Source organism: Falco naumanni, chromosome Z (assembly GCF_017639655.2).
Source record: "Falco naumanni isolate bFalNau1 chromosome Z, bFalNau1.pat, whole genome shotgun sequence".
In the NCBI taxonomy this organism is placed as follows: domain Eukaryota; kingdom Metazoa; phylum Chordata; class Aves; order Falconiformes; family Falconidae; genus Falco; species Falco naumanni.
Genome location: NC_054080.1, coordinates 75561760 through 75577383, shown reverse-complemented (window position 1 = coordinate 75577383; position 15624 = coordinate 75561760).

Below are 15624 nucleotides of genomic sequence, written 5' to 3'. Positions count from 1 at the left end.
GCAGGGCACGAGCTCCAGCCAGCCTCCAGCCCCTGCTGAACTCAGAGCACTGAGTTCAGCAAATTGTATTGAGGGGAGCAAAACCTGGACGTAGTACCCAGACGTGGTGTAATGAGTGCTCAGCAGAGGAGGATAATTACTTCTCGAGGTCAGCAGAAAAGGGCTGAGCCCTTCTGCCTTTTAGCAACTCAAGGGCATTGCCAAAACTATTGCTCTGGCTGCCTTGAAATGATGAAGGTTCACATTCCCGAAGAACCTGTGGGCGATGCCCAGCTTAGCACCAGCCCCAAGTTTCTGCATCGCCTAAAATCTCACAGGGCAAGGCAGCAGAGGAGGTCTTTTGCAGACAACAGATCTGGAAAAGAAACAGGTTCCCCAGCTCTTTGGATGCCTGTCGGAAAGGAGCAGCTGCAGGATGCGTTTCCCACGGACTCCCGAAGCCTACGGCCAGAGGGAGCCATCAGATCAACTTCACACAGCCCGGAGCCTTGGTGGTGGCTGCATAGCTGCCCCGTCCTTGCAATGTTTTAGTTCCTTGCTTGTCTCCTCGCGCTTGCAGATTTCATCTACAAGCGTTTAATATTCATTTCCCATCGTGTTGAATGTCTTCAGGTCCAGAATAGGTCCTGGAGGAGTCAGGCAGAAGGTGCCACCTCCCTGCAGATGGCTAACGGTGCCAAGTCACACATGCTGTCCTGAATCACCTCTGGCCCCTCCTCAGCTCCGGGCAACCTGGAGTCCCCAAGCTGTCACAGGGGCTCCCACCTCCACTAGGGTACAGGTAGCATCCTTCACAGTACAGGGAATGACAAGAAATGGCCGCACAGCTTACAAACAAGGTTACACAAGATCTCCAAGCTTAAACTGTGCAAACGTCACAGAATCTGCAAAAAGCTGCAGAATGGACAAAGTAAGTTGGAAGCTATTCCGGAGACTTTGTTTTGTGAGATAGGTTGGCAGGAAGCAGTGACTAAGCGATGTTAGAGTGTTTTCTTTATCAAGGGCAGTTCAGCACACTCATGATTGAACCCCTGAAGGGCTGCAGGCAAGAAGAGAACAATTAATACCAAGTCCGTGCACACACCACAGAGTTGCTCTCTTCCAGCACCAAGCTTGCAGGGTCCCTCTGTGTCTAGGGGGAAGTGACCTCTCTCTGCAAGCTGCTCACATTTACTCACCATCCCAGGGATGGAGGAAACAGAGGTGGAGAGCTGGGCAAAAGGGCCTCCTGCCCTTGGAAGTGTGCTCCCATTCCCCTTTAAAACCTCATGTGGGAATTGCATTGGCTTTTGCTTTACTCGGCTTGGGCTTTTCCCAGAAAGAGTACACAGTCATTCTTCTTTCAAGATACTTGTAGTAACAGCCATGCTGTCCCCTGTGCGCCTGACTCACATGAAGGATGCTCTCTGCTCCAAGGAACGTGGATGCCTGAGCAGGGAGATATCCAGCAGATGCCTGCCTGCCCCTGCTTCTCCTGGGAGAACCAGGGAAATTCCGGCTGTATAACAAAAAAAATACTGTTGCAACTAAGATCCCTCAGCCCATTCTTTTGGGGCTCTTGGGTGCAATTCATCTGGGCAGCCATTTTTGAAATATTTGCCCTCGGTGTATGTCTTCTAGCATCCCCTCTAGCACCCAACAAAGTGGAAAGTATTTCACAGCCTTCCTTCTTCTCAAACCCTGAATACAGATACTGCCTTCCTTTCTGCTTCTTGTGTAACAGCATTTTAATTCTTTTTTGGAAACATTTAAAAGTCGAAGATGTGTTTTAGTAGTGAAAACTGTCTTGCTCCTCCTCATCACTGTGGTCAGCCATGCATGTCTCCCAGGAGCGTTCACCGTTTTATACGTTCCCCAGCTTCCTGCTTGCATCTGCTGGTGCCCACCCAGCTCATTTCAGACAGCTGCTCCCTCTTCTCTGCTGAGCCTACCCATGAAATCCCCTTCCTCACCGCACAGTCTGGGCTTCAACCTCTAATAATGCCTTCTAAAGGACATGCCTTTTCAGTGTTTTTTTTTCTTCCCAGCCCCCACCACTTTGCTTGCTGCAAAATTTGCCCAGGGTACACTCAATTCTACTATCTATGTCATCGATGTAGATATTAAATAGTACTGGTCCCAGTACAGACCCTTGAGGGACACCACTCATTACTGGTTTCCACTTGGACACTGAGACACTGACTGTAACTCTTTGGATGCAACCATCCTCCCCACCCCTTATCCATTGCTTTTCTCAGACCAAGCAGGGATTATGGCTGGCCAGCACCACCGCAGTACCCTGGACACTGTTGGCTTGGCACAGGTAGCACGAGCACACTGGTAGCAGGGGCACTGCTCCTGTTTGCTCCTATGGTTTGCGTGCATTGATTCTACAAAGGTGAGCTCTGCTGGCTGAGGGTCTCTTCTGGGCTGGAGGATGTTAAGCTGGGGAGTGGCACAGCTGCCTGGTGTGGCATTCCCTGTGGGAGGCCACCACCTGCCTGTCTCCCTTGCAAGTCTCTGTTCCTAGGGGTGCTCCTGGGGTTGGTTCTCCAAAGCATCCATGGGGTGCCCATCACATCCACTCCTCGCCATGGCCCCAGCCTTGGATTCACAGCAGGGATCGCACAGATGAGGACCAGGGAGACCATGGTGGATGCAACAAGGGGCACAGCCTGTACCATGCATAGGGCTGGGTCTTCCCTGATGGATGAGCTTTGGCAACATGGGGCAGCCCTGCCACAGCACCACTTGCTGCCAGGACCCTGCACCAGCACAGGCATGGCCCCCAGCCGCAGTTCCAGTCCCTCTGTGCCATGTACATTGCCAGGGCTCAAGGGGCTTTGCAGCTATGCAGAGGTCCAAGGGAGCAGGCAGACCCCAACTCTGCAGAGGCTTCTTCCTCTGGGTCAGGTCCATGTTGCTCAGGCTCTCAGCGGGACTGAGGTTCAGTTCTACCCCACAGAGGTGGCCAGGCTGAGGGTTGGAGGGGGAGCAAGTATGGAGCAGTAGGTGCAGAAGTGCCTGTTCTCCTGGACTGAGGATGCAGCCCTGCTGCAGCTGGAGGAAGTGCTGTGATGGTGGTCATTGGGCACTGGCTGGGCAAGGGATGCAGCACAGGGCAGGGTAGGTGTTGGCCCCACAGGAATGCCCCAGGCTGCTGATGTGTGACCTGCTCTTGCTTAATGAGGGATGTTGGCTTCAGCAAGGTGATACAGGCCCAGTCTGGCCACCACGGGTCAGCCACCACCTGCAGGAATTTGGGCAGTGGCTAATATAGCCTTTCCATGGACACTGCACTGCCTGGGGGAAACTTCACAGCTTTATCTTCAGCTGTTTTCTTGCTGTGTGCAACCAATCTGCTGCATGTCTCCTGCCTCAACTTGAGGCTTGAGACCACAACAGGCACTGCAGCTTGAGGCTGGCCCTCACCTCAACCATGCACGAGCATGGGGTGGCAAAGTTGGTCCAATGGCCATCATCTTTCTTTGGCAGGATCAAGGCTGGTCCTGCTGCAGGTCCTGCTGCCTTGCAGGCTGCATTGGGAAGGGCTGGAGGGACCATGGACAAACCAGGAGACTATAAGAACTCCTCTTCAGTCTAGGAGATGGAGTATCTTGCACATGATGTTCCCCAGTGATGGTGGGTGGATGGGGGAGCAGACCCCAGTGGATAGCTCTTCAGCTCCACTTCTATCTTGCAGCCCTAAGCCTCTCAGTCCTGGGAGGCTCAGGGACAATCAGGACCTGCAGGCTCTGGTTGTGCCTGGGGACCCCAATGGGTATCCCTGTGCTGCTGTCACCAGGTTGGGAGGGAACAGTCCAGGTAGTGGTCACTTACAGAAAGGCCATCATCTTCCTTTGGCAGGATAACGTCGTCCTCCTGCCAGTTCTGCTACGTCCTGCTGCCTTGTTGGCCAGGCTAGAAATGGCTGGGGGGGTCTATGGACAAAATGAGAGTGCACAGGGAATCCTCCTCCCTCCAAGACAGCCCCCCATCTCGGCAAAGGAGGCTCTTGCACAAGATGCTCCCCAGGACTGGATCCTGGCTGCCACAGGCAAAGAAGCATGGACCCTTCTGGGCACAAGCCTTGTCACCCTACATCCCTGCAGAAGCAGCCTCCCCTAAATGGTGGCAGGGAACCTGCCAGCCATGGCAGATGGCATCTCTTCCCATGCTAATGAGCCGGCAGGATTTAATTCCTGCCTCCCATTAACACTCATTAGAGTGTCACTTGGACATTCTTCTTCATCTATCACATCTCTGCCACTTTTGCTTCAAGATGTTAATTCAGGACTGCCTCTGGCATGCTGTCATCCTCTCCCCCACCAGCCAGAAGGCTTCCACCTCGCTGTCCCCAAATCCTGCATGAAATGGGTCTTCAGAGGAGGCAGACACAGAGCAACACGGCACCCATGGGATGGATGGATGGATGGATGGATGGATGGATGGATGGATGGATGGATGGATGGATGGATGGATGGGTGGACAGATGGACAGACAGATGGATGGATGGACACATGGATCTGGTCCTAATCCCCAGACCAGGTCTGGACTCAGGGTTTTCCCTCAGTGTCACCACCTTGCCCAAAATCCCACAGCCCCACCACAGCAGTGAGCTGCAGGAAGATGCAGCCAGACCTAACACAGCTTGCTGGGGGCCAGAACTAGGTTACTTTCTGCCATGCATAGAAATGATATGATGCATATTCATCAGCTACAGTTGTGCGGAGATTACAACAGCTGCATAAATTGCAGGTTTAGGGATCATCAGCTGCACTCCATGACTTTCCCAGGGCTTACTTCCCTGACAAAGAGATGGAAATTTGAGTCATCTAATGAAAAATCAAGGTCAGTGCTCTAAATGATGTCTTAGAAATACGCTGTTTTCTTTACTGTACATTTTTGCACCCCTCAGGTGAACAATTCAATGATCATAAGCCTCAACTTATTAAAATTATATTTATCAGCTGCAAACACTTTCAATACATTTTTGTTCTTAGAAATCAATTTACCAAAATCTTCACAGGTATGATGAAAACAAATTGAATTTGAAGACCAGCCTCAAAGGATTGATACTAAGCAGGTCGCTGTATCTGTTTACAAAGGGAAAATATTCTTTCCTGCCACTGTCTTTTAGCATAGTAAAGCACAGGGAGCCTAAAATCTTTGAGAAGTGGAAAGGATTTAGGGATCGATGCTCTGCAATCACCCATGAAGCCAGGAGCTGGGAGCAAAATCCTACCCCAGTTTCCCTGCTCAAAGATGCTCTCCCCAGATGGTTGTCACCAGTCTGGCCATGCCACCAGCTCTCCAGTGTGTGCCTCCTTGCCAGCCTCACCGTGTGATGCTGGATCCCTCTGAAATGTTGATGGCATGGCAATCACTTCACCCAGCCATGAGACAGCACCCAGGTGTCACCAGCAGAGACCTCTCAAAATACAAGTCAGTGGCTTTCACCCAGTGATAGGTGAAAACTTATCTCACGGATAGCTGTAAGAGCCCCCCAAATGATTTGAGTTCCTCTCAATCACACGCTATGAAGTTAATCCAGCAAGGAAAATGTGCTGCAGTGCTTCTACCCATCCATGACAGATGGGTCTCATCTGAAATTCTGAATTGGCCATAGCTGGAAAGGAAAAAGGCCTGAAAAAGCACCAGCGTGAGCGGGCTCTGTGCAACACAGAGGCTGGGCAGTCAGCCCTGGGCAAATACTCATTTCTGCTGTCTGCTCCCTTGCACACAGCAATGGTTGGCCAAGCTACTGACCACTTGCTTTTTCACACATTCAGCTACTGGTTAGTCTGCAAACAGCCCAGCAGATGAAGTATTACTGCCTTTCAGTTGAGGAGCGACCGCACAGCAGCACAGAGTGACTGGAAGCATTTTGATATTCTCATATTTGGGGTAACTGTCATAACAGAAAAAAAAAGGTTCTCTTCAGCCAAGCCTTTCATTATTTTTTCAGTCAACAGAGAACCTAATATCTAAGTGTAAAGGTCCTTGCTTCCCCAAATGTCTTATTTGAACTATATGGGACTCTCAAGAAAGACCATCTATTTCCCAAGCAATTGTTCCAAGTGCCTTGGGATAATACTACAGTTCCCTTATTTCTTCTGCAGCAAACCCTGCATCGTCATCTGTATTTTCACATCTATTTATCAACAGAGGAAGGTGGGGGAGAGCTGCTATTAGGAACTATTTGAGAATGGCTTCAGTGATCTGTGCATCCTCACCAGTGCTAAGGGGAAGGGATAATAACTTCCCTCAGTCTGCCAGCCACGATCCTCCTAATGTAGCCCAGGATGCGGTTTGCCTTTTTCGTGATGAGAGTGCTCTCTTGGCTTGTATTCAGCCCAGTGCCCACAATGACACCTGAGTTCTTCCCATCAGTGCTGCCACTTGGTGCTCAGCTCCCAGACTGGGCTTATTGCATCTTGGTGCTGCACTCTGCATCTCCTTTTGCTGAATTCCAGGGTATCAATGCTCACATTTATTGAATTCCACCCTGACTAAGGCTGTGTTAGGTGTTCAGCTACCCTTGTCTAGTGACACCTGAGGTTTTGCTGAAGGTTCATCCTATGTCAGGGCCCCTGTTGCTGATGGCAAGCCCCCAGGTGCTTCAGTCATTACTGGCCACCCGCCAGCTGTTGGGCTGTTGGTGGCCTCCCTCGGAGTCCAGCAGAGTTTTCCCTTGGGAAATCCCTGCTTGCCCTTTACATGCTCAGAAATGGCTTTGAGACACTGTGCTCCATAATGGATCATACAGCAATTACTGCTCCCTTTATTGATCCTCACCAAGTCACGTCTCCCCTTCCCACAGAAAGCGCGGGGCCTTTTGACTCCTGGATGGATAATCCCCACCACCAGTCAGTCCTCCTCCTGCAACCACAGCAATAGAAAACACAGAAAGCAGGGGTCAGAGACCATGAGATGTGTCTTTGCCCTCTTTGCTCTGGCTTGCCAGCCCAGGCACTGCGTCCCAACCAGCCAACAATGCCCTAAAATCTCCTTCAGGATGAACCATCTCCAGCACAAAGGAAAGTTTTGGGTGATCCCAGCTGAGACATTTCCGCACAGGCTGCAGCTTTGCATCCCAGCAGCAGCCTCAGCTACTTTTACACAAAGACACTAACGAAATTCAGGATATCTTGGTTTTGAAAGAGCTGCATAATTGCAAGCTGTTGTCTGAAACTGCGTTTGCAAGATGCAATCTCAACAGGCAGGCAGTTCAGGGAAAAGAAACACTTGCTGAGTATGGGAGAAGCTCCTGCAGGGGATACAGCCTCGCAGTACCCCAGCCAGACATTCACGGGTCTTCTCAGCTGCCCAAAGACTATAGTTTTCAAGCAGAAACTTGACGGCAACATCCTACCTGAATCCCCCTAGTCCTTACCATAAACTCAGGGGTTTTCTGTCCCATTCCTCTGTATGTCATGCAGAATCCTTTGTCACACCATCAGCATCAGGTGGCAAAGCCAACAGTCGCTTGCAAAGCATGTCTTCAAGCTCCCCACCCTGAACTGCAACATCCAGAAAGCTCTGGCAAAGCTTCCACATACATGTTTCTACTCTGCTCACAGCTGTGCTGAGATTTTGCAGTATGTGCCCTTCCGTGCAAGCACTTACGATCCCTTCTAGACTCCTCTTCCTCACCCACCTTGAAAAGCAGAGGTCTGGAAAATGCTGGGTTTGATCAGGCGTTGGCAAAGCCACAAGTGTGACCGTTACTTCAGGCATATGATTCAGGGAGGAACTAGAGCACCCCAGGAGGATGGCTGGATTTTTGTCTTGAGCTTTATGGTTATATTTCATCCAAAAAAGCTCAGGTACTGTGGGCAGGATCCTACACCTGCACAAGGTCTGATCAACAGCTCAGTGCTGCTCAGCAAGGGTTCATGTGACAGGTCCAGCCTTTCCCTGCAGGACATCCCTCAGCCAAGAGAGATGGCTATATGCACTCCCTATACTGTCTTGTCACAAACAGAAAACCCATGCATATACCCCATTCATGTCTCCACTTATCCAAACCCACCTGCACCCAAACTTTGGTGGACCTGTTAGGTTGCACAAAGCTTAGACTGTGCCTTCTTGTATCACTTGGCCCTGGGAGCTGGATTTTGCCATGCATCAGTTTTTGTGATGCATGGGACAGTCCCGCATGAAGTCTGGCCACAGACAGGCAACCTGGTCCTTGGAAACAAGGAGCAGGCAGCATCCATAGACTGAATCCAATTTGGGACATACCTCCATCTGGTTGGTACATAAGAACAGGCAGGACTTTCTGAAGTGGATGTCCCAGGTCCTCCAGGGTACCTGAGGAATGAGGATGTCTCAGAAACAGAGAACACCCCTGCCAAAAGATGCAATGAATGCTGCAGGTCTACTCAGTTTCAACAGGAGACCAGCTCATGGCAGAAAGGCCCCCTGAGGACAGCTAAATACTCACATGGTGGCCAGCAACCCCTGTCCCTGCCACCACTAGCCCCAGGGGACAGTGGTGCAGGGGCTGGTGGCCATGCACTGCTCTGCATGGCCCGGCAGCATTAGTGTTAACTGGGCTCTGCCCCAGCCCTGCCAGGAGCAAACACTTGCCTGCAGAGCTGTGTTTCCAGAACGCTCCTTGCAATTACATGCCCTGCCACCATGCAGGCGAGTTATTAATATTTATTAGGCTCAATTATTCATGGCCTCTTTAGGATCCTGTTGTTTAAGTCCAGCTTGAGATCTCCAGACTAGCAATCACAAAAGTTGCTTTCCAGAGGAATTACAGTAAATCAACCCTTTGGAGATGTTCCAGGCAGCTGTAAAACTCATGGACAGAGCTGCCTGGAAAGGAGCTTCACACCCAGCTGTCAGAGGCCCTGGACAGTCCTGCACAGGAATTTGAGCCCTCCTGGGGTGGGACGCAGGGTCCTGGAAAAAAAATTCTCCTCTTGCAGCCACCTGCAAGGAGGTCACACTGCTCATCTCCTGAAGCTGCAGGGAAGAAACAGCCCAGGGGTAACAGCTTGAAGGTTTCTCCCTGTCAAAAGCATGAGGATGGAGAACAAACTGTGAAGTTCATGGCAGAGCAAGGCAAAGCAGGCAGCAGCCAGGAGGACACAGCCTGTCCTGGTGGCTATGACAGGGGATGCCCTTACATGTCCCAGCTCCTGGTCCATAACTGGGAAGCTACAGGGAGGCTGTAGGATCCAGGAGGGATACCCCAGGGTGCTCCTAGCAAGCACACCCTATGGCACAGGACATCCCACTAAGACTTGCCAAATTGCTACATCAGAGCAAGGCTGGAAGCAGCTAGAAGCGTGCACACAGCCTGGGGGGAGAGGATTTGCCTTTCTGCCCTGTTGATGCCCTGATTTGCACCATGGCAAACTGTGGGTGAGTCCCAGTACCGGACACAGAATGCACCAGCCCCTGGCATGCACAGGAGCAGGCAAGGGGTCTGTCTGCACCCTGTCTGCAGCTGATGTGAGCTGTCAGGACCGTGCTTTGCCAGCAGAAAGCCACCTGGACCACTCAGAGATACTCAGCCAGGCTGATAAGCCAAGGCCTGGCACCACACTAACTGCACCCGCCGAGCTGTCTCACGGCTGCTTGCAAAGCCCCAGGCTGAGCAGGTGATCCTGATGCTTCCCCAGCAAAGCCTGAGCTACTCCCTTGCCACTGACCTCTGCTTCTGCTCCAAGCCTGAAGCTCGGAGCAGCCACCCCACTGTCCACTGTCACTTCCAGCAAGTCTCAGCACTGTAGAAATAACAGGTGGGACAGGGGACTACCAGGGGACCCACATGCTGCTGGAAGGAGCTGTGGGTGGGCATGGTCCCCCAGGCGCATGGCATGTGTCCCTCTGCAACCCCCCCTGATGAGGGTAATCAGACAGCCTCTTTTGTGGTGCTGGTTAATGCTCATTGACCATGATGGGAAATCGGGGCATGTGGAGCTGATTTAGACACCTGGGAGGGGAGGCAGAGTGCTCGTGCAAGCGAAACAGCCCTCTGCCTCCCTCCAGCCCTTTCCCTTGGCCAGGCCTTGTCTCTGGACAGCTGGGGACCTGAGGAGCAGAGCACAGCCAGGGAGGAGGTGCATGGCCAGGACAGAGTGTGGTGCATGCTGTCTTCTCCAGAGACCAAGAAAAGGCTGAGGAGCAGTGTTGCCCATGGTGATTCATGGCTGAGCCACATGGCCAGTGTGCAAGGGATGAAGCAATTTGTTCAATGCAGAGGAGGAGGAGCAGGGGTTCGAAAGGAAGCAGCCAAACATTTTGAAACCTCAGCAATGAGCAGGCAGAAGGGACTGGCTGCTTCCCCTACAAAGCTAAGGTGATGGCCCTGTGCCATCAGGCTCACATGCTGCTCAGGTGGGTGTCAGAGCCCAGCCAGTGGATGCTGGGATGGAGAGGACCTGGGTGGAGGCACTCAGATGCCACAGCAAGGGCCATCCCATGAGACAAAATGCCAAAAAAGCCACGTCACCCTCAATAACTGGGCTTCTTTGCATGTCATCTTTTCCCTGACCTGCCCTCCCCTCTCCCTGTCTCCCCTGTGTCCCTGCAGCAGCCAGTGCCTCCTGCCTGTGATGTGGCCCTCCTTTAACTAAAATCTGCAAAACCGTGTTGTGCTCTGGGCTCTAGCATGGCTCAAGATATAAAATTTTGATCTGTTAAATGGGTTTGCAGAGGAAGCTGGGTTAACAGGAGGGGGAAAACACACCCGCCTCCATGCCCCCACCCGCCCCAGCAGCTCCCTTGCCTGCACCACACTGGTCACTGCCAGAGAGGATGGAGGGGGGCTGAGAGGCAAGGGAGGGCTCGTGCCATGCCAGTGATGGCAAGGAGAGGTAGCCCAGAGCCTGCCTAACTGGGCAGGAGATGCTTGAGGGGCCTGATCCAGCTCACAGAAAGGCCAAGGGTGGCAGAGGTGGGTTTGGAAGTGGGACAGAGAAGGGACCAGAGCACAGCCAGGGTGCAGGGGAGACATGCAACACAGCTGCAGAAAACAGGGCAGGCACACACCAGTGGGGCCAGTGCTGCTGGGGGCAGGGGTTCTGCCCCATACCCTCGGATGACACCAAGTCGAGGACAAACAGGGTCCAGACTATCTGAGCTGTAAGATCTGCCCCCCATTACCCCCCAGCCACTCCCTCCTCCACTGAGCCACCGCACCAGGTGGCTGCACCACCAGCCCAGCCAGCTTTGGAGATGGTGGATCCCCGAGGACAGCACCCACCACCCATCCCCCCACTGCCTGCCCAGGGACCTTGGCACCTTTGTCTCACAGCCCTTCCTTCATGCTGCTGAAGAAACTGAGATGGCTCTACCACCAAAAGTGCCTCAGACAGATGCCAACAAGCAGGGGCATTTTCTTTTTCCCCAAAAAGCCTCTGAATCCCAGCAAGAGCTGTTTTAATCAGAGCTTTCTGCCCTGCAGGACTAATCGCAGTGTAATGAAAGAGGTGCAGGCAGCCCTTATTCTTCCCTCCCATCAACCCTGTTTGGCCTCCTCTCCTTTTTTAATTCTCCCCTCTCCCTGCATTACAAGCCTGCTTGGTAAACGTTTGAAAGTGATGCTGATGTGGTTGGTATGGCAACACCAGGCTGGGGCCCTCGCCTGAAACCCCAAACACACAATTAGCTGATTAAAAGGCGAGGCGGCAGCGTGCTGGGGCTCTGGTACTCCATGGGGCTGTCCCCACCCACATTAAGAGGCTAAGTGGCAGCGTGCTGGGGCTCAGCTGCTCCGTGGAGCTGTCCCCACTCACTGTACCCACTGGAGGTACTCAGGGGCCTCCAGGAGCGATGAGAGGCATCAGGGGCTGAGGTGCATCCCAGGGAGCATGCACAGCCCCTCATGTGTGTAAAGGACCAGGTTTCCAGGTTTGGAGAGGCTGAGGACAAGCCTTTGCACAAAGCATGCTGTGACACGGGAATGGAGCTGAAGGAGACAGTAAAAGCAATGTGGAGGTTGCTGGACCTGCTTGCAAGCACTATATCCCTGTTCAAATATCAGCACGCAGGACCCCTGTGTAGCCCCCAGCTTGGTACAAGTCATACCACATCCCACCTCCATGGTGGGACAGGACCCAGCTGCGCCCCAGGGGATTCGATGGTCAAATGCAGCACTCCCAGCTCTCAGCTCTGCTGAGCCACGCTGCCCTAGACCCAGCTGGGCTTTGCATCTTCCTCCAGCCCCAAGGGCTGCCTGCTTGCCCCCGCCACCCAAAACAGGCCATGGCAGTGTCCTCGCTGGCAGGGCAGAGGTATTTGGACAGCCTCTCCTCTCCTCTCCTCTCCTCTCCTCTCCTCTCCTCTCCTCTCCTCTCCTCTCCTCTCCTCTCCTCTCCTCTCCTCTCCTCTCCTCTCCTCTCCTCTCCTCTCCTCTCCTCTCCTCTCCTCTCCTCTCCTCTCCTCTCCTCTCCTCTCCTCTCCTCTCCTCTCCTCTCCTCTCCTCTCCACTCCTCTCCCCTCCTTCCCTCTCCCACAGCTTTATTGCTTATAAAGCAGCTCAGGAAGGCAGCAATCATACCCGTGACAACCTCAGTTAATGAAGTTGGCCTTCATTAGGCGTTTCCGTTCCACTTGAAAAGCTCCTCTGTGAGGATGCTCGACCGGGCTGCGGCAGAAATGGCACCGCCAAGGACGGATGTGGAGCTGGGTGACACTGCAGGGGAGCAGCCAGGCAACCAGGGTGGGCAGCAGGGAGGGCTAGCATTCCTGCCTCTGCCTTCCTATGGGGACAAATGCGTCCCTTGCAAGGTGCTGTGGGGCTGGCACTGGGACCCTGCAGCTGCAAACCCAGACCCTGCACCTATCCACAGCCCAGCCCTGGCACTCCCCTTCTCATCCCAGCCTTGACCCTCCTCCCTAGCCCCATGGCTCACCCTGCTCTCCAGAGCCCTGCATGTGCTGGGGGACAAGTCCCTGCTATCTGGGTACACCTGTGTCCCCACTTAGGGCAAGGGGGTACCAGTCCCTGGAGAGCCATGGGGTCTGGCCTTGACCCTTTCCGAGGACTTCCAGGTGGAGGGGAGAGGATGGTCTCAGGGGGGGCGACAGCTTCTTGCTGGGCGCTTGCTTGGAGTGGCCCTGTGAAGAGGGTAATTTAGCTAATGCCTGCAAGAGTGCTCCTAGATTAGAGAGCTCTAAAGTGCTCAGCTATTATCTGTCCAGAGGGAGCATCCTCTTCTCATCAGGGCCAGGCTTGGCAAGCCGCCAGCTGCAGGGACAGGGTCAAGAGACTGGTGGCTCGGTGCCATGCCTCGGCTGCTCCAAAGGGACATGCCACACCCAGGAAGGGCAGCCCAGGGTAAGCCCAGGCAGCCACCCTTGGGGAACACCTTCCTGCAGACCCAAGACCCCAGGTCATGCCCCCTGGGGCAGGACGGGTTGTTGGCTTCCTCCTGTCTGCTTCATCTCCCACCTGCTTCCCTCACCCCTGCATCTTCCCCCCAGCTCATCCTGGGGTATTTTGGCATCCACCCACACCATCAGACCACATTCTTTCTGTGTATCGCCTCCCCAGGTCCTAACATTGATCCCCACCAGCTTTTCCCCCTTAACCATGGGGATGAAGGTGGCTCATGGAGAAGCAATGTGGGTAAATAGGTGCATGAGGCAGCGCGATGCTGAGCACCTCATGTTCTCTCCGAGGCTCCCAGAGTCCAGTCTTGTAGAGGGAAAAGGGAACAGCCAAACTGTGACTACAGGACAGTAGCAGGGAGCAGACAGCAGCACACAGACAGGGGCTCATCTGGAAGTGGACAAGCAAGAGGACAGATGGGCTGGGTGCAGACTGGATCTCCCCTTTCCAGCAGCTGAAAAAGCTGGTGGGGTGTATTGTTCACTCAGGACTGTATGTCCAACATACCTGGGGCTGCCATGGCTCAGCCTAGCAGACGCTGGGACATGGCAGTGAGGCAGGGCTGCATCAGACACAGATGAGGATGAGGAGGAAGCAGCCCTCAGCTCTGCATGAGGCCAGGGCCCTGGATGGAGCTAAAACCACCCTGAGCAGCAGAATGCGCTCATGACCCAGGCGGGGATGCCTAGTCAGGCTGGAGTGGGAGGTCAGTCTGTATTTGCAGCTGGGCAAAGGAGAGGTGCCTCCTACCCACACAGACCAGTGCCTGGCCCTGCCCCAGCTGGGATTTTGGCTACCAAGTGCATCCAGACACACCTCGACTTCAGACTCCCAGGTCCTGTGGAGCAGCAGAGCTGAAGTTAAATTCATTAGGTAAATCCTGCTCCAGGCTCTTGTACTGGGGGATTTTTGGGTGCCACAAAAGCTGCTAGGGAGAGCAAAGCCAGCCTGATGGTGCACACAAAGCTGCTCAGTAATTATGCCCTGCAAGAGCTCTGCACTCAGGCCCTGGGATGGGAGGGAAACACTCAAAGCAAGCAGAGTGCCACAGCCGCAAGGCACACAGCCAGCATCCACAGCATCTTAACCTACTTCAGTTTTGTTACCACGTGGCTGCTGATGGGGCCCAAAGGAGGGGCTGCATCCATGCTGGGCACCATCTGGCAGCTCCTACTCAGGGCACCCTGGCCACTGAGGGCAGGGGGAAAGCCAGGACCTGCCATTCCCATCCCTGTCACTATCACAGTTGCCAAGATCATGGCAGGATGAATGTGAGAAGCAGGAGCCACAGAGCAGCCACCACCCCTTCAGCAGTTTGCAACGGCATTGGCACTGCAGCCCCCTGCTCCCACCTGGCAGGGGACCATTGGTGGGGGACACGAATGGGAGCCGGAAGGTGTCAGAGCAGCCTAGGGTGAGGGGCTGCTCCTGGAAGACAGCCCCACCAAAGGCAGCTAGTTGAACCCTTTGGGATGGGGGGGCACAGGGCTGCAGCCCCACTCCACCAGCAGGCTCTGGCTGCAGGGAGCCAGCAGCTACGGGGACCGATGGCTGAGCTGCTGGGGTGTGGCATCACCAGAGGACAGCTGCATCGATGGCCAAGGGTGTGACAGGCGGTGTCAGTGATCTGACCTCAGCAGTGGGACTGTGACAGACAGCCATCAGCATCACGCACAGTATCTGTGTTGATGACCAGGGGTGTGATGGACAGCCACTGATGAGCCAGTGTAAATGCCCAGGGGCAGTGACGGAGAGCCATCGGTGGGCATGATGGACAGCTGTCAGTGGACATGAAGGACAGCCATCAGCAGGTGGCCTTGGGAGGTGCTGTCTGCACTCAGCATCAGGATATGTCCTGCTTGGATGCCCGTGGAGACAGGATCATGTCTGCAGCTCAGATCAGGTCTGTGGGTGAGATCCTGAGCCCCTTCCCTTATGTGGAGCACACACAGGTGGAGGGCATGGCCTGGGACAGCTGGAAGGAACAAGGCATCGTTCCCCTCATTCACAGGCTTGTTCTTGCACCACTTGTTCCCTATGACAGGAGATGCTGTGCCATTCCCTGCCTGCAGTCTTACATGGCAGCCCATCAGGCAGCCAGTTTTTATCCCATTTCATGCTGATTTTGACATCACCCTCCCCTCCTGAACCAGCTGCCACGAGGTGTGCTGATGCCTCTCTGAACCCTCCCCACAGCGCATCAACACTATTATCTCCATCAGCCAAACTTGTAATCTACTGAAAAAATATACCTCGCTATTTTGACAAGTTCTCTTCTCCATCACCCC